Source organism: Protopterus annectens, chromosome 11.part0 (genome assembly GCF_019279795.1).
Source record: "Protopterus annectens isolate FY-2018-M chromosome 11.part0, PAN1.0, whole genome shotgun sequence".
Taxonomy (NCBI): Eukaryota; Metazoa; Chordata; order Ceratodontiformes; family Protopteridae; genus Protopterus; species Protopterus annectens.
Genome location: NC_056745.1, coordinates 1,316,373,593 through 1,316,390,114, shown reverse-complemented (window position 1 = coordinate 1,316,390,114; position 16,522 = coordinate 1,316,373,593). Strand labels below are relative to the sequence as shown.

Below are 16,522 nucleotides of genomic sequence, written 5' to 3'. Positions count from 1 at the left end.
AACAAAGCGTACAGTTGGCAACAAAAAGCTGTTTAATAAAACAAAGCTTTCAGGTTGCAACAAAACCTGAAAGCTTTGTTTTATTAAACAGCTTTTTCTTGCATTTGCGTTGCTGAGTTCATAATTCTACTGTTGGCTGTAATAAAAAGGGCAAGGAGTAATGGAGAGAAACATTAATTTACCAATATGGAGATGCATTTTTAGAACAGCTCTGACCACTTGTTGTAGAAAATAGCATGTATGGGAGAAGTAAAGGACAATCCCACCAATATAAAACAGGTGACTACAGATAGTAAGTTGGAACTCTGAAAAAAGCCTACAGGTAAATGAAAATGGAAAGTTTTAGAGGGTTTTGTTTTGCCATCCCTTCATCTCATTCAGTCGCAAGGGTACACTCACTGACATGGAACTCTCCATAAGACATCACTACTAATGTGATTTGTAACTGTGTGCTGGTAGTGATTATTTTGCTTCACAACAATTACCTTTTTTTCATGTCAGTACAACTATGGAATTGATATAAATTAGATTGTTGTGTGTGGAGGTGCTTGGCAAATCTATATTTCCATCATGAGTTGTTTATTTGCCCCCCCCCCCCCCCCCATTATGAGTGCAGTAGTTTTCTTCTTATACAAAAGCTTTCCTTTATATCTTTCACTGGGTTGAGTTCTCAACAATTTGGACTCGGTGACTTGACTCCTCATTGAACTGAAACTCAGTGATACATAGGTGAAGCTCTGTCATTATCTGCTATCACTGCAGGTGGCACTCAGTAGTTTTACTTCATCAAGTTTTACCCTTTATAAACATCCCCCTGTTGTTCAGTCCCAAACTTAGTAATAAAAGGTAAGCCTCATTGAAAATTAGATGCTGTGTAAGTGACAACTTTGCAGAAGAAAGAGCAGGGAATCTGCAGTTGTTGGGATCAACATCTATGATGCTAACACAGTAACCCACATTTGAGAGTGAGGCTTGATAGGACTTACAGATATCTGGCACAGTTTACTTATTAGTAAAAAGAAAGTGACCATGGCCGTATTAGATCAAGTATAAGTGAATGTTACATGTGTTCTGATCTTCTGACGTATAAAATGAAAAAATGCAGAAAATACAACTTAGTATTTCATATAGATCTTCTACATGCACATAGGTTCATAGTTGTGTACTAGGTCAACGGCCCTGGGGCCTTTACAAGCCCAGCCCATAGAAGTGCCCTAGTATCATGGCGGCATTAGTTCCCAGTACCTCTATCAAGGCTGTGGACTGGACTGCAGTTTACATTACCATTAACTACCAAGATATGTGTCATAGGTTTAAACAATCTTTGGACCTCATTCAAGTTTGGGAATATTCCTTCATATTTTTCTGTTTCTTCTAAATTACTTTAATTTCAGAGAAAAAAAAAGAATAATTATATTTCTTAGTCCTCTGTTGATACTACTCAACACCACAAAAATGAAATTACAGCAATAAGAGAAGCTAAGGTTTTCAGTGAGTTATGCTGTTTCACATTTAGAATGAATTAAAATAACTGATGTGGTACAACAGGGTTACATGCCGAAATCTTTACTATTCATCATTTACTTCTCTGATCTTCAAATCAAAAATCAGGAACTCTGGTTAACCAAGTTTGCCAGTGGTTATAAACTGGTGTTATACTTGAATCCTGTTCTGATATGCAGAAACTACAAAGTGATCTATGAACACCTTCAGGAATGCAAGGATCATGCAATCCCAAATAAAACCAAGACCCAATCCTCCAAAGGCAGGCATCCTGTCTGGTGGACCCCAGCCATAAACAAACTATACAATAGAAGGAGGAAGCTACTACATGATACAGAAAAATCCCAAAAAGGGAAGGCATTTCTGATCAGTATTAGCAAAAAACTACAGGCACTCATAAAATCGTCTAAGGCCAGCTTCGAGAGAAAAATTACACAGGACACTAAGGATAATCACAAGGCTTTCTTTAGTTATGTTAGGAACCTGGGTGGGAATTCCCAGATATTATGGGAATGCTCAGAATTAGTCCAAAATGACAAAAAATACATCGAACCCACAGACATTGCCAACATCCTAGCTGACAGGTTCAGCGCAACCCCCCCCCCCTCCCCACCAAAAGGGCAAATATCTATCCCAGCAGAGTGCTGCCCCCCTGACATCTCAGATGCTCAGGTAAGAGCCGCCCTCTCCAAAGCAAACAACACAGCATCAATAGGACCAGACGGTGTCCCGGGCTGTGTCCTACATGAACTCAAAGAAGAGCTAAACCCAAACATAAAACAACTGTTCAATCTAAGCCTTACTACAGGACATGTACCCAAAGAGTGGCGTACAGCAACAGTGGTCCCTCTCCACAAAGGTGGTGCCTCAACGGATCCTGGAAACTATTGCCCCATAAGCCTGACTAACTTGGTCTGCAAAGCTATGGAAAGGATCATCATGGACCTCATAAATAAAGATATTGGGGACCTACAGACACTGGATCCTACCCAGTTTGGCTTTGTTAAGGGCAGATTCTGCCTCTTAAACCTGACCAATTTCTTTGAAACAGTCACCAAGGCCATTGACGAGGGGAAGTTGGTCCACACAGCCTACCTGGACCTCGCAAAAGCCTTCGATACAATACCCCACTCGGGCATTATAGATAAGCTCACCAGCTTAAATATAAACCCCTATGTCACTAGATGGGTTGCAAACTGGCTCAAGGACAGAACCTACATGGTTAGAATTGCTGGAGCCATGTCAGACTCCAAACCAGTTACAAGTGGCATCCCACAAGGCTCAGTCCTGGGGCCTCTCTTGTTCAGTATATATTTCTCGGAGATACAGGCCAACACAGAAGGACTGTGGCTGACCAAGTTCACAGATGACTGCAAACTAGGCGCCATAATTGACTCTCCAGCTGACACAAGCATCCTACAAAAGGGCCTCATAGAAACAGACAACTGGTGCCAGAGCCATGGCCTCAAGCTAAACGCCAAAAAGCGTATAGTCCTCCCCTTTGGCAAAAACAAAGTGCCCACAAATTACCACATAGGTGGTAATCCATTAAGTATGGAAGACGTAATTAGGGACCTGGGGACCCAAGTTGATAGCAATCTCTCATTTGAAAACCACATGGCCAAAGTGGTTAGAAAAACATTTTATATAACCCACCTAATCATGAAGGGATTCACATCTAGATCAGGGGAGGTCATCGTGCCTCTTTACTCATCCCTCATCAGGCCCATAATTGAGTACAATGCCCCTTTTGGGATGTACCTTACCAGACACCTGCAACAACTGGAAAGACCCCAAAAGTACCTCACCAAGAGGATCAAAGGGCTCAAACAGATGCCATATGCTGCCCGATTAAAGAAACGCCAGCTCTACTCAGTGGCATACTGCCTGCTCAGAGGCAATTTGTGCCTGACGTATAAAGCCATGTCCAACCCGGAATTAATGGACATGCTGCACCTCAGAAAATCCAAATCTCATCGAGCTACGTGCTCGAGAGACTTGAACCTCAGCACTGAAATAAATAGGACATGCTGGAGGGACAGATTCATAACCCAGAGGCTCCCTTCACTCTGGAATAAAATCCCAGTCCAGGTTAGGCAGAGTCCCTCATTGACTCTCTTCAAGAGGAATCTTGATGAGTGGATGGGAGATCATAGGTTTACCCTGGGTATCACTTCTGTGTCACTGTTAGACAGAGGCACAGCATACTAACCTCGAAAAAGGGCATAGCAAAATTCATTTAAAATGGGTGGCGAAAGCCAAACACACTCTGGCTAAGCTTATAAATGCCCTAGGGCAGATAGCCTATTATGAACCTATGAACATATGAACCTATGAACTTACACATCAGTAGCTGGCACAGTGATATCATCATCATCATCATCATCCACCTTTTTCCTATTTTCTACATGTGACTTGACATGTCAAGTCAACTGTCAACATCTCTCTTGACTCAGTGATAGTCTCCTACCATCTTTAACAGTCATGCCTTACTGTTGCAGGCTTTCTCTCACATCTCTTTGGACACCCTGATTTCCTTGTGTCTTCTCCTGCCTGATTCAAATCTTCTTCAACAGATTGCCTTCTTCTTTCCTGCACATGTGCCTGAACCACTTGGATCTCTTCTGTAAATGGAGCTACTTGGCCTTCTGCTCTGATGTACTCATTTCATTTTTTATCCTAGTGTGTGCATCCCATCACTCATCTCAGGCACATCATCTCAGTCACCTCTGGCTTCCTCAACTCGTCTGCCTTCATTGTCCAAGTTTATGTACCATACAATAATATTGGTTGAATCACTGCTTTGTGCACCTTACTTTGCAGATTCTTTGGCATTTTTCTATCATACACTACCCCTAATACACTTGTGCCACATGGCTGCAGCCCCTCTAATTCTAACTTTGACCTTCTCATTCAGACTTCACCTCTCCTCAACCACTCCTACCAGATACTAGAAGTTGCTAATCTGTTGCACTAGTTCATCCTCTATTTCAATGCTCAGTTTCTTATTTCTCCCATTTGCTGCCATAATAAGTGTCTTATCTGTATGCAGTTTCATTCCATGTGCCTTCAGCTTTTTCATTCAATTCACCTCTCATTTGCTGAAGTTCTTGTTCAGAGTCTGCTTGTAATGCTGCATTGTCTGTATATAGAAACTTATTTGATCTGTCCCCTCTGACCTGTTTGCTAATGTAGTCCATCACCAGTATGAACAGCAGTTGGCTTAGAGCTAAACACTGATGCACATCCAATCCCATTGGGAACCTCTTTGTGTATCTGAACCCTATTCACACTTGTTTATTGGACATTTACGTGTAGCCTGCATTAATTCTACCAGTGTTTTCTGGGACTTTAAACCATCACAGGACTGTCCAAGTCAGATTTTTGGGGACTTTGTCATATGCTTTCTCCAAGTCTAAGAATCCCCATAAGGGATCTTTCCTTATTTCTAGCTTCTTCTCAACTATCTGTTTCACTACAAACATTCGGTAGGTTGTGTTGCATCCTGATCTCAATCTGAATTGCTCATGTCCCATTGTAGATTCTACTACTCTTCAAATTCATTTATCGGTTTATGCACTGACAATGGGCTAAAACTAAATGTTAAAAAAGACAATGTTGTTGTATTTGGCAAACAAACCCTACACCAAGTTTACAGTAAGGAAAACATCCCACTCCAAAATTAAGATGTTGTGAGACACCTTGAAACATAACTGGAAAACTCCCTGTCTTTAACCATTATGTTGCAACAGTGGTCAGGGAATCTTTGTATCTAGCTCAACAGATTACAAAGTGTGTTTCTTCTAGGTCCAAAGAATTTCTAACTCCTCTACATTCTGCACCTATCATTTCCATCACATAATACAATGCCCTGTTTGTGATGAGTCTTACTAAACATATCAAACAGTTAAGGAGATCCCAAAGATTACTGACAAAAAGCTCATGAGACTAAACAAACCATGCTATAAAGAGAGGGTGGAGACCTTATCGTTGTATTTGTTGTCTTACATACTCTTTAAGGGTGACCTGTGCCTTGTATTCCAGTCCACTAGAGAGCAGGCAGCCCAAGACTTTTTATTCCTGCACACATCAACCAATCCTGCAAACACTAGAACCAGTTGTCTGAACCAGCTTCATCAAATAAATAAATAAATCATGATGGAAAGACAGATTTGGCAAGTAAGAACTACCCCCTTCTCTGGATCACACTTCCTCTCCAGATCAGGCAATGTGACATACTATCATCCTTTAAGAAAAAAATTTGACAACTAGATGGGCATTCATAAATTCGGGTCTATATCACCACATTGAATGGTGATAAGTTTGAACACCCTTTGTTCGAACCTAAAAGTCCAAAAACCCTAAACAGTGAACTCACGGAACAAAGGGCGTTCAAACTTATCACCATTCGATGTGGTGATATAGACCCCATAAATTCACCTCAGACATGACTGCAGTATCACTCCTTAAAAAAAGGAGGCAAGAACTAAGGGTAGCTACTTGTAAGGTGCAAATGAACACATGACTTAATTGCCTTGTGAATTTTAATGATTCCCAGAGTGTCTCCTAACCAGCTTAATTTTTTCCTAAAAGTAAACCAGTCAAGACGCTACTAATTTGGCCATGCAGTTACACACACAATGTTTAATATGTTTATTTGCATTAGTTATTGTTTCATGTTCCTTCAGATTTATGTACTGCAGTTTAATGTTAGTAAACTGTTTAACAAAACTGAACCACATGGTGGACCAGAAACTGTTGCTAGCCTAAACAGATTATTATCATGTCCGCACACCAAAATAAAATAGTGAGGCCCTACAATTTCTGCAGGTGATGTTTACTGGAGATACTCTGTACTGGGAATTAGAATTTGATACCACTGATAATGCATACTCACAGAATATATACTATATGCTGACAAGATCTTAAATATCTGTGAGTGCTACAAGTATATTAACTAGTATTACTAATATAATTATCTACAAAACATGGTTAGACTCAACTCCTACACTTAAAGACAAAGGAGCAGCTGCAGCTTTAAAGTTAATGCAAACAAGTATTTTTATACAAAGAAAATAAATCATTTTGATACAGAAACGCGTACTCTTTTTCTTAGCTCTGTTATCATGTCAACATTATATATTTATGTTTTTAATAGTTTTTGCTTATTTTACTCTTAAGAGAACTGAATGTTACATATTTGCCATCAGCTGACTGTTTTGTAAAAACTGTACACTGTCAATTTACAAAGGCTCTTCTGTACTGAATTCTTTGTCTACTTATTCACACTATCACTTTTCAGGGTAAGATCCATATTTAACACAGCCTAAAAGTTTTTAGGAAAAGAAAACAGTAGCTCAAATATATGCATGCTTGTCAGATCATGTAAAATATAACTTTTCTTTAACATGTAAAAATAACAGAAAATCTATTTTGCCTAGAAAATCACAATATCCTGTTAATAACACAAAGTGGAAGACCTTAAGACCTGAACCTGTACAATTATATTTATATTTATAGTTTATGTGGTAATTTTATAAAGTTATTATATGGTTCATCTTTCCCTTGCATCAACAACAGCTGGAGTGGTCTCTTGTAACCAACTGTAGCCTAGAAATCATACTGCTCTTCACTTAGAACTAATACAATTGAAATAGTAAAGATGGCCACAAACATTGTAGCTGCAGTATGTTATGTTAACACCCTGTGTCTGATATTTGCTGCACAATGTTATAATAGCGTTACACCTGTAAATTGATTAAAAATGTTCCCCCATGTTATTTTATTCAACTAAAAACTTCATTTTGTAAGCAATCTTACTTTCCATTTCTGACCTTACAAGATATTTTTTCTTTACCATACCTAGATCCCATTTTTTGTTGTCGCCTCACAGTAAGACATCCTGTTCGATTCTCAGCTAGACCGTCTTCTGTGTGGAGACATGCATGAATGGGCATACCTTCGTTGAAGGTTGTGCATCAGAGCTGACAACTCGGCACGTAAAAATCTACTGTCAATCATTAGCGGACAGGAGTTCCACTGTGGCGACCCCTAACCGGGAAAAGCCGAAAGACACAACAACAACCTGGATACCATTAAGATTCATTCCACTCTGTTCACTCTCACTGTCTTCAGGCTTACTGTGCTCCTCTAGCCAACCCTAACTTCCACCCACCCTGCCAATCTCTACTCTTATAATCTTCTACCCCTTAGTACAGCCCTCTTCCAACCAATAAAAGTCTTCTAAATTGAGTCAATTGCATTCTTTTCCTCTCCTAGCCAAACTCCCCCTAACACTCACCACCTTACATAAACTCTTCTGTCATAACCAACCATCAGCAAACTTTCATCTTCACCTCTGGCCAATCATACTCTCTCTTCACTAGCCTCATCTATTTCCTACTACACAATGATAATCCTAAATCTATTACTCTCTCTTTTTCTCACTGCACTTGCATACGTATCCCCATTATACTACCTTCTTCAGGATGCACATATACCTTCCTTTACATCACACAATTTCTATACTGGTTACAAACACAAATATGCCTGTACAGCCCCTACCCTTTTCCACCTTTCTTATATCCACTTGAACAAAAGTAAACTTCCCAGCTCATTCACAACCCAGATTAACTAAGTCCATCCTCCTACTAAAATTCAAACATAAGTTGTTACCCACTCAAGAACCTCATCTGCTAAAACTACTATTCTCATGTGGTCTTCTTCCCAACCCAGGTTCCCAGTTCAAACCACCATCCTATTCAACATCACTACAACACTCAATAAATTATACTGGATTATTATGGCCTTGAAGTATCAGTAATAAACTGTCTGAGATAGATACCTGGATTGCCTATCACCGACTTGACCTAATCATAGCCACAGAAACATGGCTAAACAGGAAATTCATGATGAGGCAGTGTTTCCATCATGCTATAACATCCTTATAGTAGATAAAAAAAATAAAAAAGCAGATTGAGTATCTATAATATAAAACAAGCACGTAAGCACGTAGTATCTCTATTCTCTCAACTGCCCCTCCCCCCAGCTACTGGAAGTGTTAAAATCCTAATAGCTAGTCTGAAAATAAACAGTCACAAAAGCATAACAATAACAGGAGTTTACATCCCCCCCTATTAAATAACATTGATATGAGGAACACTTCTCCTGGGCTTCCTCCAACATTTGTCAAGAAATAATCATACTGGAAGACTTTAATATTGGTTGGCTAAGAGTAAAAAATGAATCCTCCAGCAAAAACGTCAATCTCTATTGGTTTAACCAACTTATAAACACCTCAAAAAGATACAAAAATCAGCAACAGATAAAATACCCTGGACTGGTTCCTCATAAGCAACCCAGGTAAAATTACTTCCACCAGCTCCTTCTCAGACAATCTAAATCACCATCTAACTACTTTTGTTGTATAAAATAATATAGCCACCTGACAAAATGCACTCCTTTAACCTATCTCAAAACACTATTTCAAACGACAACCAACTGTAATACAGATACCTTTACTAGAACTTTAAAATTGATCATTTGGAAACAACAAATACACTACCACTAGATGAAGCTAAGCTGTATCTTTATTCACTACTAATTTTCTTGGTATACTCAACATATGTTTTATAAGTAAAAGTGTTAAATTTAACCCAGCCCCATGGTTAACCAAACAAATAAAGCTGCAAAAGAAAACAGAGACCATACCTGTTGATACTGGAAAAAAAACTGAATTCAACCTTCAACAATATGGACAGCTTAGAAACCAGTCTGAAAATAACATCAAATCAAACAAAAGCTCTTACCACACCAATCTACAAAACTAATGCCAAACCAACTCTAAAGTAATTTGGCCATCAATAAACAAACTCGTTCACCATGGCCATACTACCCCCCCCCCCAAAAAAAAAAAAACAGCAGCCAACTATTCAGAGAATATAGTTAGCCAATTCGATACTTCTTTCACTCAAACAGTAGTTTCATTCGTAAAAGACATAACCTCCACCTCCCTATCTTTAAAACACAAGCCAAGCAAAATATTCATCAAACTTATACAAGCTTCCATCATCAAAAACTCCTCTTCAAACTAAAACCAACAACATTCACCACTAACAATTTTTCTGACAACTGTATTAAACTAGCAGCAGATGCCATAGCCTATCTTGATCAACCATTGTATCAAAGAGAGCTATATTCCTCTACTGTGGAAGAATTCCTGTATTTTGTCATTTCATAGAGGTGGGTAATCAACAGAATTAACTAACTATTGGCCTAATGCCATACTCTTCTCCTCTATCCAAAAATCTCAAAAAATGTATTTATCAACAGCTACTAACCTCAGTACATGACAATAATCTTCATTCACCTACCAAACACAGCTTTTGTCTGCACCATTGTATCAGTTCTGCACTCCTCAATTTCTGTCTTCCATTAACTTCGATTACAATGCTAGTAGACTAATAGCAATGGCATTCCCTCAATCTGTCCAAAGCCTTTGATAACATGTCCCATCCCAAACTTCTAAACCAACTCTCCTCCTTTGCACTAGACAGAGTATATCTCTTATGGTTCCTTAGTTATTTATCTGACAGACAACAAGCAGTCAAATGGAACACTGCCATCCCCTGCTTTCTTCCCACAAATGTAGGCATCCCCTAAAGTTCCACCCTAGACCCACACCTATTTAATGTGTTCATTAATGATCTACACAAAGCCACCACAAATGCCTTAAGAATACAGTATGCAGATGTCTCAACCCTCATCTGTGCAGCTAAAACTATTGAAAAACTGCAAATTATTCAATCATCTCTGCAGAGGCATGGGCTCAACATCTCCCAAATCCTACTGAACCCCCAAAATACAAACTACTCCTCCTTACCACCAAACCATTCCATGGAAAAAAAATCTAACTTCACCTTAACCTTTTCCAATAAAACCACAACTGAAACACTTGACAAAACATTGCATTTGATCTTCATGTAAAAGAAGCAGTCAAAACAAAAAAAAAATCAAAAACATGTTATGCTCTACATGATTAAGTCAAATTTAACTACTGAAAATTCAAAAATATGCATAGGCTCAGCATACATACTCCTGACCCTTCCCTACACAGCCCCTGTTCTTACTGATCTTCAAGCTACCCAACTAAACTTACTTGAGCAGTGCTATAACAAAATAATTAAATTTGCACTTAAACTGCTGCACAGCCTCACTTAAACATAAAAAAAATACTCTGGTTAGAGCTACCTCACTACTTGTATCACACGTACTCTTATCCATTGCTCTAAAAAATGCCCAAGCCTGGCCAATATTCCTTTTCATAATATACCACATAGAAGCCCATTTTCAAGTGATAAAAACTCACTGTGAGCAAATCCAACAATTCAACAGGTGACTCACTGTTCTCATGTCACATCTGCAAAATGTGGAATAACACCCCACTCCCTTTAAGACTAGACAATATACTTAAATCCTTTAAAAGTAATCTGAAGTAGCATCTGATGGATACTTTGGTGTTTCTCTTGCTCTACCCCCCTGGCCACATGAATCTGCTTTCTCTCTCAATACTACTTAACTCTACTCTATGTCTATTATACTTGATTCTTACTCTACCCCCAGCATTAATAATAATATAATTCTCTCCCTCAGTGCTACCATAACTATATCTTTTCTATATAGATAATATCAAGTCAGCCAAATACATAATATTAACCTTTGCTCTTTCCTGCCTGTGCTTAACTCAGCTATGATATGCCCTGCCTATGTAAATTAACCCAATAGTTCACATTTTCTGCTCATGTATAATTTAAGATGTGTTATCTTTAATCTAATATGCAAAGTGTATGTTGACAAGCCTCACTTACTTCTTTATTGCTCATGCATATTGTACACTGTATTACTGAACTTAATGTGTAGTACTTTTACCAGGTCTCCATTAAAAAGGGGCACTGCCCAGTCAGACCATCCCAGTAAACAATTGTTTATAAAAAGATAATAATAAAAAGATAACTGTTTTTGGACCTTGTTTCATAAGAACAGAACAGTGACGTTTCAGATACGTACTGAGTTTTAGCCTGAAAAATGAAAGGTAAAAGCAGTTCACCCAAATGGTGATAGATAACTAATATAATATCTAGTAATAAATGGTAATTTTTCTTTTACTGTTTAAAATATTGCACTAAGTTTCTAAGAATAACATATTACAGGACTCATCCACAATCTACACTTAGCTAGAGCTTCCAGTTTTAAAGATACGCACATAACTTTATGTTCTTATCCAGCGCCATGGTATAGAAGGATGAAGCCCTAACTATGATGCACATGACTTGAGACTGATTAGTGTCAAGGAAAATGGGGTGCATATTCTGGAAGGAAGGGACCATGTTAGATGTCATACGGGTTGAGATCTAGCAACTGAGAGAGATTATACCAGATTGGGGATTGAAGTACACAGGAAGATGCACCCACCCTATAGGTCTGGTGTGGAGCACATGCTCAGACTGCTCCCTATTATCTACCCAGCCTACTAATGATGCCATCACACATGGCACTGGGGACTTTTGGTTAAAAGAAAAACCCCAACAGGCTGCAGTATGAGTGACTCTTGCATTGTCTGTCTCACTCTTCAGTGCTGGCTGGTGAACATACCAAGATCCTGTACAGAGAGACCCCCTATGTGTAGGACCTCTCTGATAAGGGAGACCCACCTAGTGCAAATCACAACAGACAACCTGTCAGGAGAAGAGGAATTCTGAGGATGCAAATAAATGGAAATGGCAACAAAGAAGCCTGAAGTCATCAGTTGGTAGAAGGCAAAGATTACCTTCTTGTAACATAGAATAAGCCACACTACACTAATATGGGAGGTGATCATAAATTACTTTATGTATTCAGGAGAAATACAAAGGATTTTTACATCTGATGTAATGAAGCATTCTAGGCCATTATTATATTCAGCATATAGAGCAGCAGTTCAGTAAAGCACACAAAATGAAAACCAAGTAAAATGCAAAATAGCCTGTGGCAATAAAGACATATGAGCTAAAGTCACTAGTCCCTATCTTTGAAATGATATATATCTGTCCCATTTTGATACTTCTTACAAAACTTTCAGGCAATAACAGTATTGCACTCAGGCTACAAAAATATCTACAGATTGCAGTTCTAGCCTCATATTTTCAAATGTATCACACTTCTGCATTTCACCATGTAGCTTTATCCACTTAAAAGCAGAGCAGTGTAGCCATGGCAAGTTAAAACTAAAAAAGTGTTTCTGGCAAAATTTATAGGGCTGACTTCTGATCTAATCCACCCAAACATCTACAACCCCCTTTTCCCATTTTTGCACATGGGGTCAGGGTGTATGTGACAATCATCTAGAGCCAAGGTTTACACCACTGGGTGGCTGGCCCTGCCACAGTAATTCTTCCACACCACACTCGCATGCACACCACACCTATGACCAATTTAGATTGTTCAGACCACCTACTGCATGTCTTTGGAATGCAGGAGGAAAATGGAGCATCCAGAAGAAACCCACATGAATACAGGGAGGACATGCAGACTCCAATCTCATTTCAGATATAATGACAAGTCAGTAAATAAGTATTCAGTACCAGTAATATGTTCTGTTTAGTGAGCTGAAGTTAAACCAGCAATCTAAGTGGAAACTTGGTGTAATGTAAAATGCCAGTTATTGGTAATGAATACCTCTAAACACATTAATGTAGAGTCTATTTGTAAAAGGTCATATCTCATTCCCTTGATTAATTCACTAGTTGTTGCATTCATAATGTATCTTACTAACTCAGATATAAAAGTACTATAAAAGACATGCTTGAAATATCTATCCATGTTTTTAAATTCTTAGCTAAATGATTTGTGACTAAGAAGCAGTCTGTCTGTGACCAGCTCTTATATGCCACAAGAATGTTTTGTTCTTAAATTTCTATCTGCCACATATCCACAGATTCTAAGTCATATGTAAAGGAAAATATAATGAGGGTGTTAGACCATGTAGAAAACTTCTAGCTAGGTGGACAAAACTGTCAAACATTATAATTCATTAAATGTGTGCACTTACACTTATAATACACAAATAAGAAAGCAGACACAAGTATGTTGGATAAAATAATGGAATTCATTACATTCACAAATATAATATTGCACAGGGAAATATGAAATTAAAAAAATTGAATTGACAAGTGGCATAAGAAAAATACTAACAGCTACATTATTCTACCACTAAATGATGATAACTGTAGCATACTTACCTTTGAGCTTCATGATCATTTAACAGTCACAAGAGATTAACAGGAAGACTTTAGTGACTTGAGGTCACTGAGTATGTACAGCAGCCTGTCTCTTTCCTAAGCTAGTGTACATGGAAATCTTTTCTACACTTCATACGTGCTTCCTAAAGACTTGATCAACTATGTAGCTGTTTTTCAAAAAAAATACCCTTATAATACACCAGTAAGCAGACAGAAGCAAGTATGTTGGATGGAATAATGGAATTCATTACATACACAAACATAATATTGGACAGAGAAATATAAAATGAATGAAAAGAATTGAAATGACAGCACTCCAGCTGGGTGTCAAGGCTGGTAAGTATTCAGATTGACAATCTTTTCAGACAAGACTTCTCTTTTTAATCACAAAAACACAAATCCAAGCACTTTTTACCAGTGTTTCTTTCTTTTCTTTATTAGCTCTCGATCTGGTACCTCGGCCTTTTGCCTTCAAGGATCACTTCTCTTTTTGCCTTTGGTAAATACATTTAGTAAATACAACTTTTCAATAAAACCCACAACAAGGGTAAAGTGCCTCAAACAAGTACCGTAGTGAAAATGAAGAAAACAAACCCTGAGGCACACCACCACCATAAAAGTTGACTTTTATTCCAAAACAGATAAAATCAAAAGGACCTGGTCAGTAAGCGCTTTTGCGTTGATCACAAAGCTTCATCAGACTGTATGACCATTAATTAATAACTAATCCATTTTATAACAGGTCTCAAACAATGTAAAACCAATGAAAAACAAGCAATTGTCCCAAACTTACTTATTTAAAGGTAAAAACACATGAAAATTGTATTCTCCTTCTCTCTCATCAGCTATGAGTAATATATGGGAATATATAAAGCATTTATACATTCATAAAACTTTGCATGTTTTACATAAATACAGTATAACCAATTACTAAAAATATATAATATTTAATTGAACTATCTATATCTAAAAAATATGCTTAAAAATTAATAAATATATACATAAAAACATATTCCTATGTCTCTAAAATAAAGTTAACATATGAACTATTGCTCTAACAACATGAATATGCAGTATATACCTTTATAAAAACATAAACCAATGACTTATTTCTTATTAAAAAAAATATATACACACACACACACACACGCACATATATGTATATATATATATATATATATATATATATATATATATATATATATATACATAGATCCCATACGAAATCCCGAACGCACAGAATCCCGACCACCAAAATACTGAGATGAAAAGCCCGAAACCCCACATTACCAAAACGTTGAAAGTACGAAATTCAAAATCGTGAAACTAATACATACATACAGCACACACACAAACATACACACATCCTCCCCCATAACCAAACAAATCACAGTACACTAAAGATAAGCAGGGGGGGTTAGCCCCCCTGCACCCCCATGTGACAGGCTGTGCCCCCCACACCCCCCTACTTTATTATTCTAACGCCGAGATCGCACAAACATATATACAAGGCAAACTCACACCCACACATTACAGTCCCTCACACACACACACACACACACACACACACACACACACACACACACACACAACGCAGTCACAACACACACTTACACACAATAAAGCCCCTCACAAACACAAGTACACACACATACTTACCTGAATCGCAACACCAGAAGCGCTAACTCAAAATCCCTTAACATCGAGATTTGGAATTTTGTGCTTCTGGTCTTTCGGTACTGTGGGGTTTCGGGCTTTTCATCTCGGTATTTTGGACGTCGGGATTCTGTGCATTTGGGACCCATATATATATATATATATATATATATATATATATATATATATATATATATATATATATATATATATATATATATATATATATATATATATATATTAAAATATATAGCTAAAGAGAAACACATGGTCTGGAATATTTTTTGCTGAATTCATATTGTCGTATTAATGGGTGTAGGGTCTATCTAAAAGAAAAGGTTTTAATGAAACTCTATCATTCAGTCCATGTGCCCTATCTGCTTGTAACCACATTATCCATATGGCTTCCCATTTCTCTGTGTGATTTTTCAGATTCCCAAGTCGTGTTGTTTTATATATAAGCTCTAACACGCTAAACTTGAACTTATGTGAGGTGTCATGTGTTATGATATGCCTGGCTAAAGCATTTCTATCATCTTCCCTATTCATTGCATAAATATGTTCTCTAACACGCTCATGTAGGGTTCTATTGGTCTTACCTACATAGAACGAATCACACTTTTCACAGACTGCAAGGTATATTAAATCCCTTGTTTTACAGTCTGCATTTAGTTTAAAGACGTACTCACATCCAGAATCTGGATGAGTAAATACATTCAGATCAGACATATAACAACATTGATTACAGCTTCTACAAGGATGGGTACCTAACCTCATAAAACTAACTCTAGTGTCTTTCAATTTCTCATAACACAACAAACACTTCAAAGATTTATTAGTGTTCCTATAAGAAAACCTGGGACATTCACCTATTGTATGTCCTTATTTAGTGCAGGAAGTGTGTGTGTGTGTGTGTGTGTGTGTGTGTGTGTGTGTGTGTGTGTGTGTGTGTGTGTGTGTGTGTGTGTGTGCGTATGTGCACGTGTGTGTGTGTGTGTGTGTGTGTGTGTGTGTGTGTGTGTGTGTGTGTGTGTGTGTGTGTGTGTGTGTGTGCTGACAATCTGTTTGGCATTCTACTTATCCTTATG

The 16,522-nt window shown here is 37.9% G+C and overlaps 1 protein-coding gene across 1 annotated transcript in view; it reads right to left on the bottom strand.

The window, feature by feature from the left end:
* The window catches only part of LOC122815830 (kielin cysteine rich BMP regulator), a 2,917,372-nt gene that overhangs the window by 623,652 nt on the left and 2,277,198 nt on the right, over positions 1–16,522 (bottom strand). The window lies entirely within an intron of this gene.